The following is a 17,818-nucleotide window of genomic DNA, read 5'->3' on the forward strand; positions in this document are numbered from 1 at the left end:
GGTAAATGGACTCCTGACCATTAGGTCGAGTCGTGACCGACTCTGGGGTTGCGGCGCTCATCTCGCTTAATTGGCCGAAGGAGCCGGCGTACACCTTCCGGGTCATGCGGCCAGCATGACTGAGCCGTTTCTGGCGAACCAGAGCAGTGCACAGAAACGCCGTTTACCTTCCCACCGGAGTGGTACCTATTTATCTACTTGCACTTTGATGTGCTTTCGAACTGCTAGGTTGGCAGGAGCACGGACTGAGTAACAGGAACTCACCCCGTCATGCAGGGATTCAAACCATTGACCTTCTGATTGGCAAGTCCTAGGCTCTGTGGTTTAACTCACAGCGCCACCCATGTCCCAGGCCTAGGGTTAGGCATGAGCAAATTTGCCAATTTCAGTTTTCTCATTTTTCAGCTCTGAAATTAAGTTCGCAACATTTTCGCATCAGTTTGCAAAAGCGCCCGTGAACATTCATCAGCTAATTTGCCCTAATATGCAATTTTGCCCAATCTAAGTCATTTTGCAAGCCATAGACACCATCCACCACAGAGCCTGGTATAAACCCACTTTATACCTAATATAAAGATCCTAATAAGATAGCCTAATAAGATATCCTAAGGTATCCTAATAAGATACGTGGGTGGCGCTGTGGGTTAAACCACAGAGCCTAGGACTTGCCGATCAGAAGGTCGGCGGTTCGAATCCCCGCGACGGGGTGAGCTCCCGTTGCTCGGTCCCTGCTCCTGCCAACCTAGCAGTTCGAAAGCACGTCAAAGTGCAAGTAGATAAATAGGTACCGCTCTGGCGGGAAGGTAAATGGCGTTTCCGTGCGCTGCTCTGGTTTGCCAGAAGCGGCTTAGTCATGCTGGCCACATGACCCGGAAGTTGTACGCCGGCTCCCTCGGCCAATAAAGCGAGATGAGCGCCGCAACCCCAGAGTTGGCCACGACTGGACCTAATGGTCAGGGGTCCCTTTACCTTTACCTAATAAGATGGTATGGCCACTAGTGGAGGAAGGGGTGGCGGTGGGTGCAGTCCGTCCCGGGTGTCATCCCTGAGTGGGAGTGACATTGCCACTCCACCCCCCGGGACACTTGCCGTCGGCGGCGCCCTGCTGGGATGCTCGCCACTCGCTGCGGCCGACTAGCTCTGCGTCTGGGTAGGACCCTGAGATTTAAAAAAAGAAACGCATACCCAAGTCACCCCAAAGGGAAATTCAAGGAAGGCCCACCACAAGCTCCCTTGCAGAACCAGAACCTCCAGCAGGCAAGCAGATGCAGAACATGGTTCTCCAGCTGTTTTTGGACTACAACTCCCATCATCCCTAGCTAGCAGGACCAGTGGTCAGGGAGGATGGGAACTGTAGTCCCAAAACAGCTGGAGACCCACGTTTGGGAAACTCTGAACTGGAGGCCGCTGAGGAACCGCACATGAAAACCCAGGAGGAACGATTGCTTTTTTTCCAGCCCATGAAAGTCATCCCTGCACATGCACGAAAGACAGTGGGCGATTGGGCGACAGATGGCGTTGGGGGGTCCGGGCTGTTGGCAGCCCCTGGACTTCACTTGGGGTGAGCAGATCCTGGAGGTGAAATGGCGGCTCATCATTCTCCATCCCCAACTAACCTTTGCATTCCTAAGGCGAGTCTTACCGACTTATCCCCAGACAGCTGCCCCAGCCCACTGGAATTCCAGCCTCAACGCGCACACACACATGGAAAGAAAGAATAGGTAATAAACCCTGTATGTCATCGCAGCTTCCTCCAACAATGGAAGGGTCAGTTCCTGTGAGCCAGGGACGGCTGCCGGCATTTCAATAGCTGGAACTAGGTGTAGCTCAGCTTCCAAATCCATGAGTCAAATATACAAGCAATTCAGGGTCCGAAGCTCTCTACCGGTCCGTATCTTAATGCTCTGGCAAGGGAGCAGGAAATGAACAAGGCATTCCTAAAGGCCACAATATTGCTGTTTCAATCCTCTAATTTTCCACCACCGGCTGTGAAACTCCTCTCTTGGCCACCGCCAAGGGGTAATTAAGAGCAGGATGGCAGTAACTTTGCCAAGGGGTGAGGTTCATGCTGAATCCAGTTCCACCTGGATTTTTCACGGGAAGCCAGTGGTAGAGTGCAAGCATGGCGCTACAGATGCAGAGCAACTCTGGGCGCAAAGTCCACAGGTTCAACCCCTGCTGTCCTACACTAGTGTAGTTGCGATGGCCTGGGAATCCGATTCAGAGGCTGAACCAGAGGAATCCCAGCCTGCACAGGAGTCCCTGCCTCCAGTACCAGCTGAGCCGGGGCTGGGGCTTGAACCTGAAGGGCCCTCACCTGTGCCGGATCCTCAGGAGCAGACACCAGCAGAATCCGCTCTGGCTCTGGAGGTGATTGAGGACCCATTGCCTGCAGGTGCTCCTCTCCCAGCCCTATCAGGGGAAGGTGAGGTTGCCTCTGGGTCCAGTATCCCTCCAGCCTCTCCGGAGCTGCAGAGGCTCAGGGCAGAGAGGCGGAGGGAAATAAGTTCCCGCAGGAGGAGTGCTCGCCTCCAGGCCAGGAGAGGCGAGCCACCTGTGGGCCAGGACTGCCCTAGGCCTCAGAGGAGATAAAGGCCAGTCAGCCCAGTCCCAGGTTGCGGGAGCAACATCGTTGGTAACCTGTTCCTGCCAGCACTCTGTCCTGCTCTTCCAGAGTTCCTGACCACGCCCGGCTCCTTGCCTTGGACCCCGCTTCACCCTTGACGGACAGCCTCCATACCCTTGACCTAGGACGGGACTCAGACCACGCCGCACAGCAACCCCCCCCCCCCCGGGAGCAGCACAGTAGTGGTTAGATCAGGATGGGGTAGGGGACTGGTGGGCCAGATTACTACATCCCCCCACCCACTGTGGGGCTGGCCATTTGTCAATCATGTGGTGTCACAATGAAATCAGGTGATCTTTCTTGCCCACTGAGGTCCTCAGGTGCCCCCTTCAAAGTGCTAGGTTGCCCAGAACTCTCCATGAGGCTTTGCAGGCCCAGCCAATCAGCTGAGCCTGCAAACCCCCTTTTGGCTGAACCAGGCTTTCACCTGCCCCACACCTGATGTTCAGTATGGCATCAAGTGTAGGACAGGTGGGTGAGGCTTCATGGTCCAAGCGGTTTAACTTGTTGGACCAGGGCCTGGGGGATCAGGGTGCAAATTCCCACTTAGCCATGAAGCTCACCGGGTGACCTTGGCCCAGTCACCAACACTCAGCAGGGCCTACCTCATACGGCTGCTATAAGGATGTTGTGGAGAGAGGAAGAACAGTGTGTGCAATTTTGAGCTCCTTGGAGGTAAGATAAATATTCATATTTATGAATGAATGAATGAATGAATGAATGAGAAGGAATCTTGCCAGAGATTATTAGAAATGTAGACCTGGAAGGGACCACAAGGGTCATTTAAATCAACTCCCTGAAATGCAGGAATATTTCACCCAACGCGGGGCTCAAACCCATGACCCTGAAATTAATCCTGAAATACATCATTAACGTATTTCTATCAAGAAAGGCTTGTTAGAGCCATGTGGCTAAGCTGGAGCCATCAGCGTAGCCTCTGCACATGCTGAGTTCATCAGGTATGCCAGGAAAGGACACTAGGCCTGATTACCTAGCTCCTTCCAAGGTAAGCTAAGCCTGGCAGGACAGCTTACTCTATGGTCTTAACTACTCTGTGCCTTAATCAGACTTAAGCATGTTGGTTATATGAGGCTGGTTATCCCGCAATCTGGGTTTTGTGGGTGCCTCCAGCCGGCCCCTGTATGCATTTAAATAAAGGCAAGGGGACGCCTGACCATTAGGTCCAGTCGCGGACGACTCTGGGGTTGCGGTGCTCATCTCGCTTTATTGGCCGAGGGAGCCAGCGTACAGCTTCCGGGTCATGTGGCCAGCATGGCTAAGCCGCTTCTGGAGAACCAGAGCAGCGCACGGAAACGCCGTTTACCTTCCCACTGGAGCGATACCTATTTATCTACTTGCGCTTTGACGTGCTTTCGAACTGCTAGGTTGGCAGCATTTAAATACACATGCATTAAAGGGCTCTAGAAAGTGATGAGAAAATGCTCTGAAAAGTCTGGAAATGAATGAATTAGTAATGAGAAGACATGAAAACATGCCGCAAGCAAGTGAGGACAAATGCAGGACAAATTGTCATATATAAACTACCCCCTAAATGAATCAGAACAAGAGTTCGGTTAAGACTGTGCACACAGTCTACCCTCCTTGTAAGCTTCCTGCAAGAAAATCAGGACAAACGCTCCGGAAACAGGTCGTCTGGAACAGCCCTCTGTCTCTTGAAACTAGAAAAGCCTAGCTCCAGGGGAGTTATACAGTGGTACCTCGGGTTAAGTACTTAATTCGTTCCGGAGGTCCGTTCTTAACCTGAAACTGTTCTTAACCTGAAGCACCACTTTAGCTAATGGGGCCTCCCGCTGCCGCCGCTGCATGATTTCTGTTCTTATCCTGAAGCAAAGTTCTTAACCTGAGGTAATATTTCTGGGTTAGCAGAGTGTGTAACCTGAAGCATATGTAACCTGAAGCGCATGTAACCCGAGGTACCACTGTACTGGGATGTGGGGAACTGGAACAGGCTAAGCAACAGGAGTGTGAATGGAGGGGAAGGAGGAAGAAGAAGAAGAAGAGTTTGGATTTGATATCCCGCTTTATCACTACCCGAAGGAGTCTCAAAGCCGCCAACAATCTCCTTTCCCTTCCTCCCCCACAACAAACACTCTGTGAGGTGAGTGGGGCTGAGAGACTTCAGAGAAGTGTGACTAGCCCAAGGTCACCCAGCAGCTGCAGTTGGAGGAGTGGAGACGCGAACCCGGTTCACCAGATTACGGGTCTACCGCTCTTAACCACTACACCACACTACACCACTTCTCCCCAGGCCCAATCTCCAGTATCTCCTGGAAGGGCTGGGAGCAATGCCTGCCTGACACCCTCAAGGGCTGCTGCCGGTCAGTGTCAACAATACTGAGGTAGATGGACCAATGGTCTGACTCTGAATAAGACACTTTCCAGTGTGCCCCTTGTTAGGGCTTGAAGCAAAGAGCCAGTTCTTGCCAATGACCCTTGTCCTCCCCTTAGCACACCCTCGGCACCAGTCGCTGAATGAAGCCAGCATCCCTTTCCACGCCCATCAGAGCGCACGCCTGCATCCTGCAACCCCTCCTTCGGGCAATCTCAGCCCGTGCTGCAAATATTTGCTTTGGCTCCCCTTGGCGGAGCTCCCTCCTCATCAGGAGCTACAACAATGCGGATCGCTGGGTATTTAAAAATAATAATGATCATTATCATTATTATAATGGGGAAATGCCTCTCTCCACATTCCTCAGGTCGGAGTCTCCTCCCGGGCCAAAGCTTTGCCTGGTTTTATACACGCGTGAACACGGAAGTGGTTTCGTTCCAGGGCGGCCCATCCAACCATCTGGAACAGATATCCCTTCAACAACAGGACCTGCTTCCCCGTGGATTGCCAAGTTGGAAAGCCAAAAATCCTAGAAAGAGGAATAAAAAAATAACTGAAAGAATAAAGGGGTTCTTCTTTTATTGCTTCATGTTTCGAGCATGATTATGCGCAGGAACATAGTCCTGCTATTAGGCTGACTGAGATGGTGCTGGGGGTTGAACTTGGCACTGTCTGCATTCAAGGGAACTGCTACCGTATTTTCCGGCGTATAAGACGACTGGGCGTATAAGACGACTCACCAACTTTTCCAGTTAAAATATAGAGTTTGGGATATACTCTCCGTATAAGACTACTCCTCTTCTAACGCACACCAAATAAAAATTTTAAAAAACCAGTCTCCAGTGCAGCTCGGAAATCCGCTCCACTTCCCAGTGGCCGGGGGCTTCTGGGGCCAATATTCAAGCGTATTTCTGCTTCATCTAGAGAGCTTGGTGTCCTCTGATTTAATTTGCTGTCGTTTTATCCTTTAGTGGGGAGTTGCTGCAGGAGCTGCTTCTGTAGCCGGCGTATAAGACGACCCCCGACTTTTGAGAAGATTTTCCTGAGTTAAAAAATAGTCTTATACGCCAGAAAATACAGTAATTCACTGAGATTTGGCCCTAATAGGAACATAGGTAAAGGTAAAGGGACCCCTGACCATTAGGTCCAGTTGTGACCGACTCTGGGGTTGCGGCGCTCATCTCGCTTTACTGGCCGAGGGAGCCGGCGTACAGCTTCCGGGTCATGTGGCCAGCATGACGAAGCCGCTTCTGGCGAACAAGAGCAGCGCACGGAAACGCCGTTTATCTTCCCGCCAGAGCGGTACCTATTTATCTACTTGCACTTTCGACATGCTTTCGAACTGCTAGGTTGGCAGGAGCAGGGACCGAGCAACGGGAGCAGCGGGGATTCGAACCGCCAACTTTCTGATTGGCAAGTCCTAGGCTCAGTGGTTTAACCCACAGCACCACCCACACGTCCCAATAGGAACATAGGGAGCTACTTAGTGGCGGATTTTGTGCTCTCTAATTAAATTGGTTCCCTGTGCAACACTAAACTTTGGCACACCACCCCCCTCCACCTCTCACACTCCATTCTACAGCATTCTTTTGGTGCCCCCCTATGGCATGGTACCCAACGCGGCTGAACTGGTTGTGCTGCCCTAAAAACCCCTCTGAGCTACCTTATGAAGAGTTGGACCACTGAAGTATTGTCAACACTGACTGGCAGCTCTCTGGAGCTTCAAGCAGCATTTTCTCAAAGCTGCACCTGGAGATTGCAGGGATTGAGCATGTGACCTTCTGCCATGGCCCTTCCCCAAACATCCAACGCATCTGGATAAACCAATGCAGTGGTCTGCAAAGCATTCTTTTGGGAGAAAGCCAGGTGCCCCCCCCAAGTGACCTTTGAACCTGGAGCCGGCTTCACAAGTCAGGGAGATAAAAGTTGGCTTGGACCAGATTCCACGGGGCAGTCTGTGTCTTCGATATCCAAGTCATGGTTTGCAAAGTCAGAAGGGCAGAAGGTGAATAGTTAATTGGGAACAGGCCACACAAACATTGCAAGAGCATTTATTACAGACTGCAGAGAGAATAATTGGGTGCACTCTTCCCACCTTAGATCAAATCTATGCTTCCAGGTATCACAAGAAAGCTGCAGAGATAGCGCAGGATAGTGCGCACCCCGGAAATGATCTCTTTCAGCTTCTGCCTTCTGGAAGAAGGTACAGGGTTATAAAGACTAGGACTAGCCGCCTGAGAAACAGTTTCTATCCAAATGCGATTTTGGTTTTAAACACAGTGTAAGGTAGTCTCTATGGCAGTATATTGTATTTAATTATGGGGTATCAGAGTTTTTAGGGGGTTAACCAGGCTGGGATAGCTGGGATAGGAGGCTTGCTGGTTTTTGAATGTCTGATGTAGATTTTTTCAATTTCGTTGTTCTGCATGGGACAATGACAATAAAGATTATCGTATTGTATTTTGAACCGTGCGCTTGGACTTCTTTTAAAGATTGATGTAAGACTTTTTCTATCTGAAATGACCCTCCAAATAATAATAATAAAAGCAACAAGGAAACCAGATGTCTCCGCTGCTCGGTGCTAGACATTCCCCTCCTCCCGTGTTTAACAAATCTGAATAGTCACTTACTCGGAGTTGCCAAAACTTCTGTCTCTTGCGGTTTCCATTTGACAAACGGCCTTTCAGCAGCATCTGGGCTGCCGCGCAGTCAGTGGCACACGCAGGGCAGCGGATGGCAAATATATATTTGAGAACCTAGCAACGCTCCACCGCTAAGGCAAGAATGACCCCCACAAAGGAAAAGAGAGTGCAGTCTCCCACGTGTCCCCAATTACCGGGACCTAACCACAGCTGGAACATCCATCTCATCGGCTCGGCTCCTCTTTCTGTTTTCGGCTTGGCATCAGGCAGGCACATCTGGAATCCTTAAGCTCCAAAGCCAGATCCTCTGACCAGGGGCGGATGGTGGCAATTTCACAGATGTTTATATTAGGCAATCCCCAATCCATGTTAACAGCATCTGGAAACATGGCAGAAAACGAGTTCTCCTCCTGAGAAAACCTTCCCACCAGGATCTAAGGCCACAGATCATCTCTGCAGCTCTGGAGAGAGCAATGCAGGCATCAAATTGTAGCTGAGCAACCAGAGGCAAGTTTGCAGAACGTTCCGCTTTGTTCTGGGGTGGCTAGCAAATTTCAGCTGCCACACACGCTCCTATTCTTCTTCTTCTTCCTCCATCCCTTTGCTAAGAAAATAGTTTATGCCCTGTGCTCCATGGTCAGATTGTTCAGGGACCTTTGGCCACAGCCCATCCGTGTCAAGGGAGTCTTTATCTGAACTCCACAATTGGCCCATTGAAAGCGTAATCTCTGGAGGCCGTGTGCTTTGGAGAGTCTGCAGCCGGTGCAAAACTGATACATCACTGGAGGTGGTGTGTGTGTGTGCATAAAGACAGTCATCTTCCTCTCTGTGGTGCAGGGATGTGCAGAGGAACGAGCTGCAACTGCAGAATGTGCCCATTGTCTTTTTGACCACAAACCCTGAGCTTTAACCCCAGAGTCGCCGTTTGATGCTCACGTACGCGCAGAATCCGAGAATCAGAGCAGGGCATTCCCCACACAAACTCATTACCGTATTTTTCGCCCTATAGGACACACTTTTCCCCCTCCAAAAATGAAGGGGAAATGTGTGTGTGTCCTATGGGGTGAATGCAGGCTTTCGCTGAAGCCTGGAGAGCGAGAGGGGTCGGTGCGCACCGACCCCTCTCGCTCTCCAGGCTTCAGGAAGCTCTGCGCAACCTTCGGGAGACCGGTGCAACTTCGCGCTGGTCTCCCTAGGGCTGCGCAGAGCTGCCTGCAGTCCCGGGCTTCACACAGCTTTGCGCAGCCCTAGGGAGCCCGGCGCGAAGTCACGCCTGGCTCCCTAGGGCTGCGCAGAGCTGCCTGCAGTCCCGGGCTTCGCGCAGCTCTGCGCAAGCCTGGGGAGACCGGAGCGACTTCCCGCCGGGCTCCCTAGGCTTGCGGATAGCAGGCTGTTCTCGGGGCTGGGGTTGGGGGAAGCTCGGGCTTCCCCCGCGCCAGCCCCGCACCTGGGGGGGGGGAAATATTTTTTTTTCTTTATTCCCCCCCCCCAAAAAAAACTAGGTGCGTCCTATGGGGCGGTGCGCCCTATGGGGCAAAAAATACAGTAACTTATAGGATACGCCACACACAATGCTCAGTTAACGTAAGGCATGTCTTGCTGCAAGACGGCTCAACACCCACCAGCTAATTAGATTCCATTTTTAAAAGAAAAATAAAATTAAAATAAAAGGTTGAGACAAATTTGAGGGAGGTGTGTCAATAGCTATTGATTGCGATAGGTATGTCGAACCTTCATGTTCAGAAGCAGAAAACCTCCGAACACCAGGCGATGGTACAGAGTAAACAACAGCAGGGTGTGGAATAAAGAACAGCCTTTGTGTTCTTCCCCTGTGTGTGATACAACTGCACACGATCCTGCAAAGCTGTTCTTTCTTACAACTCTGGGGTGCAGAATATGAGAAGGTAAGACACTAAGTTTCTAAACCCCACGACGAGAGAAAAGACTGAAAATGTGCCAGCAAGTTTTTCTTGATAAGGTTCCGAGGATCTTCAGCCAGGGAACCTTTAAGCGGGTCCCATTTGCCTTATTCTGAGCCACCGTGGTAAACTTGTCAATGTAGAAAGTCTCACCAGCTCACCGTTGTACTTCAGCGACACTACTGCAAACAGCCAGAGGGTGGCACTGTGTGGACTGGCAGGACTCTGAGGAGTGTGGACCAGGGGAAAGGAGGCTGGAGTCTGACTTGGGAGGCGGGGCAGTGGTTTCTGTACCAGTCAGGAGGCAAGAATCAGGAGGCAGGGGAAGCTCCAGAGCTGGAGGAAGAGGCAGGAGAGGCTAGCGATGGGCCAGGTGCTTTCCTCTGCTTCCCTGCACCACTGTCTCCCAGAACCAGGAAAGAAGTGAAGTCGGAAGAGCAGAGGAAGCTTCCGTTCAGGCATAGTCTCTGGCTATGTCAGGGGAAGGTACATAAACTGGTGGAGGGGGAGTGGTCCCCAGTTGCTGCAATTGCTCCATAGAGCACACAGCTGGGAACAGCTGCCTAGATGCTAGACAGTGTGAGTATCTCCGGCAATAAGAGTTACCGTATTTTTGGCCCCATAAGACGCACCTAGTTTTTAGAGGAGGAAAACAAGAAAAAAAATATATTCTGAACGAAACAGTGGATGCATGATTTTCGTGGTGCAGGCTGTAGCCATGGACATGCTATGTGATCAGATGGTGAATTTGGGGTGACCCAATGCAAAAATCCTGAGGATTCATGGGCTTTTACCTCCCCCTCCCAGGCAGCCTCCTTTATCTGTAGCGTCCCTTATCTCCCTGCCCGATCACTTGCCGATCAGCTGCTTCCTTTCAACACCCAGTTCCCGCTTTTTTAAAAAAATAAGCATGATCTGCTTTTCACCCCTGGGCAATTCGGCTCCAGGGACCACACATTCGCACAGACATTTCCCCTTACTTTTTAGGAAGAAAAAAGTGTGTCTTATGGAGTGGGAAATACGGTAACTCTCTGCTCTTTCCTTGGCTGAGAAGCTCCCAGGATTCACTGCAGCTACCAGCTCAGTAGAAGTCAGCCCCTGCCCCTCTAGTCTTATAAAGTCACAGTCTCTGGCCTGGCTCATTATGCACTGAGCATCGTGCACAGAATGAGGTCAATGGACTGCAATGGCCCACCTTGGCTCGAGACCGTGAGCCCCCATGTTGCATAAGGATCAGATTTGGGAATCCCTAATACGGTTACCAGATTTTTTTCAATGAATCCAGGTACACTTTATTTTATTTTTGAAGCTGAGTAGCAACAGGGAGTCAGTAGTGGGGATGGTGAGGCAAAAGACCCTGAGCCCAAGCAAACATGCACAGTGTATAAAGGTGCAAAGTCCTTCTTTCGCACCCTGTGAAACATAAATGTGCAGAGTTTTTTTAAAAAACAGCAATGGAGCGCCACCCACCCGTGACTCCCAAGCCTCCCCTGATATCCTCTCTCCTCGCCCCTTTGTTTTGACTGATAGGGGCAGGCTCAGGAGTTGCGGACGGGCAGCTGTTGCCCAGTTTTTTTAAAAACTCTGTGCATTTATGTTTCACAGGGTGCGAAAGAAGGGCTTTGCACCTTGCCTGGCAGAGAAACTGTGCGCCTTGCGCCCCTCCTGGGTAATGGCCACCCACTCATGACTCCCAAAGGGGGAAGAGGGCAGGAGATCTGTACCGCCGGACGTCCCCGGTTCCCCTTTGGCAGTGGCGGCGGCAGCGGCAGAGAGGAGTTCCTGAAGCCAGCCAGAGCAAACTGTGCTACCAGGCTGGCTCTGGGCTGCTGAGGCTGCCACTGCCACGTTTCTCGGGGACAGATTTGCAAATCTGGGGACATTCCGGGGACGGAATTTGTCCGGGGACAGATTTGCAAAACCGAGGACTGTCCCCGGGAACCGGGGACGTCTGGTAACCCTACTATAGAAGAGTGGTGATAAAGCATCTGCTTCTGCGAGTGGTGGGCGGGGACAGGGGCCATAGCAGGTGGGGCAGCAATGTAAATTTGGCCTTCGTACAGAAGGGACGCGGGTGGAGCTGTGGGTTAAACCACAGAGCCTAGGACTTGCAGATCAGAAGGTTGGCAGTTTGAATCCCTGCGACGTGGTGAGCTCCCGTTGCTCAGTCCCTGCTCGAAAGCACATCATGTGCAAGTAGATAAATAGGTACCGCTCCGGCGGGAAGGTAAACAGTGTTTCCGTGTGCGGCTCTGGTTCGCCAGAATTGGCTTAGTCATGCAGGCCACATGACCCGGAAGCTGTACGCCGGCTCCCTCGGCCAATAAAGCGAAATGAGCGCCGCAACCCCAGAGTCATCCGCGACTGGACCTAATGGTCAGGGTTCCCTTTACCTTTACACCAGGCTGGTTTCTACATGCAACACACCTCTCTGGCCTCCATGCTGGCGATTATAATTTCACTGACATCTGGCAGGGCAAGAAGCCCAGAATAAAATTTAAAATATTAACTGATGCAAAGGAAAGAGGCGGATTTGCCCTGCCAGACCTTAAACTTTACTATGAATCAGCAGCATTCTGCTGGTTGAAAGACTGGCTGCTTCTTGAGAACACGGACATTTTGGACTTAGAAGGTTTTAACAATGTTTTTGGGTGGCATGCATATTTGTGGTACGACAAGGTTAAAGCACATAAAGCATTTAAAAACCATATTGTCAGGAAAGCATTGTTCAATGTCTGGATAAGATACAAAGACTTATTGGAAAATAAAACTCCAAGGTGGTTGTCACCAATGGAAGCGAAGGCTCAGAAAAAGCTCAATATGGAGGCCAAATGGCCGAAATATTGGGAAATATTGGAACAAGAAGGAGATAAATTGAAATTGCAGAGTTTTGAGAAATTAAAAGATAAAGTGTGAGACTGGCTCCATTATTATCAAATAAGAGAGGCCTATAATTTGGACAAAAAAATTGGCTTCCAGGTGGAAAAATCAAAATTGGAAACAGAATTGTTAGATCCCAAAACTAAGATACTTTCAAGAATGTATAACTTGCTGTTGAAATGGAATACGCAGGATGAAACGGTTAAATCTGCTATGATTAAATGGGCACAAGATATTGGTCATAACATTATGTTTGCGGACTGGGAACAGTTGTGGACCACCGGTATGAAATTTATGGCATGTAATGCCTTAAGAGAGAATATTATGAAAATGATATACAGGTGGTACATGACACCAGTCAAGCTTGCAAAAATATATCATTTGCCCGATAACAAATGTTGGAAATGTAAAGAAAATGAAGGTACATTCTTTCACCTTTGGTGGACGTGCCCAAAGATTAAGGCTTTCTGGGAGATGATCTATAATGAAATGAAAAAGGTATTTAAATATACCTTTCTGAAGAAACCAGAGGCCTTTCTCCTGGGCATAGTCAGCCAATTGGTGCCAAAGAAGGATAGAACTTTCTTTATGTATGCAACAACAGCAGCAAGAATACTCAATGCAAAGTATTGGAAGACACAAGATTTACCCACCCTGGAAGAGTGGCAGATGAAGTTGATGGACTATATGGAATTAGCGGAAATGACTGGCAGAATCCGAGACCTGGGAGAAGAGTTGGTGGAAGAAGATTGGAAGAAATTTAAAGACTATCTTCAGAAACATTGTAAAATTAATGAATGTTAAAAATGATGTTGGATTGAAAATAAGAGGCACTAGCAACAAAGTTAGTGAGAATATGCAAAAATGAGTTGTTAAGGGATGAAAATATAGAGCTATAATATGTTAAGATATAGAGTTAAGATAAACGAAAGAGGGTAAGGATTTGCTGATCTGATTATTGAAATGGGAATACAAAAAGGGGAGGTGTGAGGAAGTCAAGGAAACAAGCTAATGAGTTTAAAGTTATAAGGAATGGGTTTGTTTTTAATTCTTTTGTATCTATTTGTGTGTTTTTTTCTTGTACTCTGTATGTGTATCTTTCTTTTTTCTCTTTTATGTAATTTTGTATGTTTTTTCTTTTTCTTTTTCTTTTTCTTTTTCTTTTTGGTATTTTGCAAATTTATGTTTTTGTAAAATTTTAATAAATATATTATATATATATATATATATATATATATATATATATATATATATATATATAATTTCACTGACAACCCAGTTCTCCAGGAAGCTCAGAGGAGCTTGTGTGCTGTTTCCAGGCAGCATCATGTCCAGATGCTTGCTGGGATGAAACCACTTTGCTATAGGAATGTAAGAGCGCAACTCGGGCCCATGCAGATGTGACAAGCAAAACAGGCAAATACATGGCTACTTGCTAGCGCTTCAGCAAAGGAAGCTGAAATTTGTCGCCCCCTTGAAGAGGGCACGACTTAACGGTTTCTCCCTGCAGAGCGCAGAGGAAATAACTAGGCAGAACAACAAACGGCTCCATTGTCCTGCACGGGAAGAACGACGGCAGCCATAAAAGTAGATCAGAAAAGGGGTCCGCTGAAATTGCTCTCTGGGCAGGAGTCAGATCGGCAGGCGCTCAGAAAGAGGAGCCACTTCCACCGGCCAGACACCATGCACAGATGCAGGAAGACACTGTATAGAAGCATAACCTATCGTGACCCAATGCAAAAATCCTGAGGATCCATGGGCTTTTACCTCCCCCCTCCCAGGCAGCCTCCTTTATCTGTAGCGTCCCTTATCTCCCTGCCCGATCGCTTGCCGATCAGCTGCTTCCTTTCAACACCCAGTTCCCGCTTTTTAAAAAAAATAAGCATGATCTGCTTTTCACCCCTGGGCAATTCGGCTCCAGGGACCACACATTCGCACAGACATTTCCCCTTACTTTTTAGGAAGAAAAAAGTGTGTCTTATGGAGTGGGAAATACGGTAACTCTCTGCTCTTTCCTTGGCTGAGAAGCTCCCAGGATTCACTGCAGCTACCAGCTCAGTAGAAGTCAGCCCCTGCCCCTCTAGTCTTATAAAGTCACAGTCTCTGGCCTGGCTCATTATGCACTGAGCATCGTGCACAGAATGAGGTCAATGGACTGCAATGGCCCACCTTGGCTCGAGACCGTGAGCCCCCATGTTGCATAAGGATCAGATTTGGGAATCCCTAATACGGTTACCAGATTTTTTTCAATGAATCCAGGTACACTTTATTTTATTTTTGAAGCTGAGTAGCAACAGGGAGTCAGTAGTGGGGATGGTGAGGCAAAAGACCCTGAGCCCAAGCAAACATGCACAGTGTATAAAGGTGCAAAGTCCTTCTTTCGCACCCTGTGAAACATAAATGTGCAGAGTTTTTTTAAAAAACAGCAATGGAGCGCCACCCACCCGTGACTCCCAAGCCTCCCCTGATATCCTCTCTCCTCGCCCCTTTGTTTTGACTGATAGGGGCAGGCTCAGGAGTTGCGGACGGGCAGCTGTTGCCCAGTTTTTTTAAAAACTCTGTGCATTTATGTTTCACAGGGTGCGAAAGAAGGGCTTTGCACCTTGCCTGGCAGAGAAACTGTGCGCCTTGCGCCCCTCCTGGGTAATGGCCACCCACTCATGACTCCCAAAGGGGGAAGAGGGCAGGAGATCTGTACCGCCGGACGTCCCCGGTTCCCCTTTGGCAGTGGCGGCGGCAGCGGCAGAGAGGAGTTCCTGAAGCCAGCCAGAGCAAACTGTGCTACCAGGCTGGCTCTGGGCTGCTGAGGCTGCCACTGCCACGTTTCTCGGGGACAGATTTGCAAATCTGGGGACATTCCGGGGACGGAATTTGTCCGGGGACAGATTTGCAAAACCGAGGACTGTCCCCGGGAACCGGGGACGTCTGGTAACCCTACTATAGAAGAGTGGTGATAAAGCATCTGCTTCTGCGAGTGGTGGGCGGGGACAGGGGCCATAGCAGGTGGGGCAGCAATGTAAATTTGGCCTTCGTACAGAAGGGACGCGGGTGGAGCTGTGGGTTAAACCACAGAGCCTAGGACTTGCAGATCAGAAGGTTGGCAGTTTGAATCCCTGCGACGTGGTGAGCTCCCGTTGCTCAGTCCCTGCTCGAAAGCACATCATGTGCAAGTAGATAAATAGGTACCGCTCCGGCGGGAAGGTAAACAGTGTTTCCGTGTGCGGCTCTGGTTCGCCAGAATTGGCTTAGTCATGCAGGCCACATGACCCGGAAGCTGTACGCCGGCTCCCTCGGCCAATAAAGCGAAATGAGCGCCGCAACCCCAGAGTCATCCGCGACTGGACCTAATGGTCAGGGTTCCCTTTACCTTTACACCAGGCTGGTTTCTACATGCAACACACCTCTCTGGCCTCCATGCTGGCGATTATAATTTCACTGACATCTGGCAGGGCAAGAAGCCCAGAATAAAATTTAAAATATTAACTGATGCAAAGGAAAGAGGCGGATTTGCCCTGCCAGACCTTAAACTTTACTATGAATCAGCAGCATTCTGCTGGTTGAAAGACTGGCTGCTTCTTGAGAACACGGACATTTTGGACTTAGAAGGTTTTAACAATGTTTTTGGGTGGCATGCATATTTGTGGTACGACAAGGTTAAAGCACATAAAGCATTTAAAAACCATATTGTCAGGAAAGCATTGTTCAATGTCTGGATAAGATACAAAGACTTATTGGAAAATAAAACTCCAAGGTGGTTGTCACCAATGGAAGCGAAGGCTCAGAAAAAGCTCAATATGGAGGCCAAATGGCCGAAATATTGGGAAATATTGGAACAAGAAGGAGATAAATTGAAATTGCAGAGTTTTGAGAAATTAAAAGATAAAGTGTGAGACTGGCTCCATTATTATCAAATAAGAGAGGCCTATAATTTGGACAAAAAAATTGGCTTCCAGGTGGAAAAATCAAAATTGGAAACAGAATTGTTAGATCCCAAAACTAAGATACTTTCAAGAATGTATAACTTGCTGTTGAAATGGAATACGCAGGATGAAACGGTTAAATCTGCTATGATTAAATGGGCACAAGATATTGGTCATAACATTATGTTTGCGGACTGGGAACAGTTGTGGACCACCGGTATGAAATTTATGGCATGTAATGCCTTAAGAGAGAATATTATGAAAATGATATACAGGTGGTACATGACACCAGTCAAGCTTGCAAAAATATATCATTTGCCCGATAACAAATGTTGGAAATGTAAAGAAAATGAAGGTACATTCTTTCACCTTTGGTGGACGTGCCCAAAGATTAAGGCTTTCTGGGAGATGATCTATAATGAAATGAAAAAGGTATTTAAATATACCTTTCTGAAGAAACCAGAGGCCTTTCTCCTGGGCATAGTCGGCCAATTGGTGCCAAAGAAGGATAGAACTTTCTTTATGTATGCAACAACAGCAGCAAGAATACTCAATGCAAAGTATTGGAAGACACAAGATTTACCCACCCTGGAAGAGTGGCAGATGAAGTTGATGGACTATATGGAATTAGCGGAAATGACTGGCAGAATCCGAGACCTGGGAGAAGAGTTGGTGGAAGAAGATTGGAAGAAATTTAAAGACTATCTTCAGAAACATTGTAAAATTAATGAATGTTAAAAATGATGTTGGATTGAAAATAAGAGGCACTAGCAACAAAGTTAGTGAGAATATGCAAAAATGAGTTGATAAGGGATGAAAATATAGAGCTATAATATGTTAAGATATAGAGTTAAGATAAACGAAAGAGGGTAAGGATTTGCTGATCTGATTATTGAAATGGGAATACAAAAAGGGGAGGTGTGAGGAAGTCAAGGAAACAAGCTAATGAGTTTAAAGTTATAAGAAATGGGTTTGTTTTTAATTCTTTTGTATCTATTTGTTTTTTTCCCCTTGTACTCTGTATGTGTATCTTTCTTTTTTCTCTTTTATGTAATTTTGTATGTTTTTTTTCTTTTTCTTTTTTTTCTTTTTGGTATTTTGCAAATTTATGTTTTTGTAAAATTTTAATAAATATATTATAAATATATATATATATATATATATATATATATATATATATATATATAATTTCACTGACAACCCAGTTCTCCAGGAAGCTCAGAGGAGCTTGTGTGCTGTTTCCAGGCAGCATCATGTCCAGATGCTTGCTGGGATGAAACCACTTTGCTATAGGAATGTAAGAGCGCAACTCGGGCCCATGCAGATGTGACAAGCAAAACAGGCAAATACATGGCTACTTGCTAGCGCTTCAGCAAAGGAAGCTGAAATTTGTCGCCCCCCCTTGAAGAGGGCACGACTTAACGGTTTCTCCCTGCAGAGCGCAGAGGAAATAACTAGGCAGAACAACAAACGGCTCCATT

The 17,818-nt window shown here is 48.3% G+C and overlaps 1 protein-coding gene across 3 annotated transcripts in view; it reads right to left on the bottom strand.

Annotated features, from left to right (window-relative positions):
• The window catches only part of GJC2 (gap junction protein gamma 2), a 93,310-nt gene that overhangs the window by 39,362 nt on the left and 36,130 nt on the right, over positions 1-17,818 (bottom strand). The window contains exon 1 of one of the 3 annotated variants that reach the window (XM_083579936.1): positions 7,607-8,320. The exons of the other annotated variants lie outside the window; for them this stretch is intronic. The gene's annotated coding sequence lies outside the window, so the exon portion shown is untranslated. Of the gene's footprint in view, positions 1-7,606; positions 8,321-17,818 lie in introns of those variants that run through there. 3 annotated transcript variants of the gene reach the window in all.

The sequence above is a fragment of the Podarcis filfolensis genome (genome assembly GCF_964270895.1).
Source record: "Podarcis filfolensis genome assembly, chromosome: 12".
Taxonomy (NCBI): Eukaryota; Metazoa; Chordata; class Lepidosauria; order Squamata; family Lacertidae; genus Podarcis; species Podarcis filfolensis.